At 43.8% G+C, this 657-nt stretch overlaps 1 protein-coding gene across 1 annotated transcript in view; it reads left to right on the forward strand.

Moving 5' to 3' along the window:
- The window catches only part of LOC119593385 (serine/threonine-protein phosphatase 2B catalytic subunit alpha isoform-like), a gene marked incomplete in the record, with an annotated part of 201,939 nt that overhangs the window by 115,942 nt on the left and 85,340 nt on the right, over positions 1-657 (forward strand).

Here is a 657-nt window from a genome sequence, read left to right on the forward strand (position 1 = left end):
TCCGAAGGGAGGAGACCCCTGGTTACTTAGGGGGGGGAGGAGATGGGAGGTTGGGGGGGGGCTGTAGACTTGCTTTCCCGGTGGAAATGAATCCTGGCGTTCCGGGAGTGGCTCTGCGTTTCCCGGTTTTCAACGGGCGTTTTGCGGGCGTCGCTGGGCGCTGAGTGTCGTGGGCGGCGCTTGAGGAGGGTGGGCGGTCCAACCTTTCTGCATTCACTCTTTTTATTCGGTTTATTTGTTTATTTCGTTGAGTGTATGTTGGGTCCGTTTGTTTCGGATTTATTGATGTGATTTGTGGGTTGTTTGTTTTGATTTCCATTTGGTTTATTCGCTGTAATTTATTTGTTTTGTTGTTTTCATGCGTTTGGTCGGCTTTGATATTTGTGGAGAATTGTTAATTGGGAATATTTAAACAGGATTTAAATATCCGTCTCTCTTCACATAGCTAAAGGTCTCTGTATTCATTTTCGTTTGTGTTTTTTCTTTTTTTATTTATCTTATTAGTTTATATTGGATTTATTTCCTTTTTTTTCAACACGCGTAGGGCATCATTTCAAAACCCTTTTAGAGGGGAAAAATGAAAATGAATAAAAGGCCTTGTTTTAGCGTTGATGATGTTGATGGCGCGGACGGCTCTCCGCCTGGCGTTCCTTACGC

The sequence above is a fragment of the Penaeus monodon genome, chromosome 32, assembly GCF_015228065.2.
Source record: "Penaeus monodon isolate SGIC_2016 chromosome 32, NSTDA_Pmon_1, whole genome shotgun sequence".
Taxonomy (NCBI): domain Eukaryota; kingdom Metazoa; phylum Arthropoda; class Malacostraca; order Decapoda; family Penaeidae; genus Penaeus; species Penaeus monodon.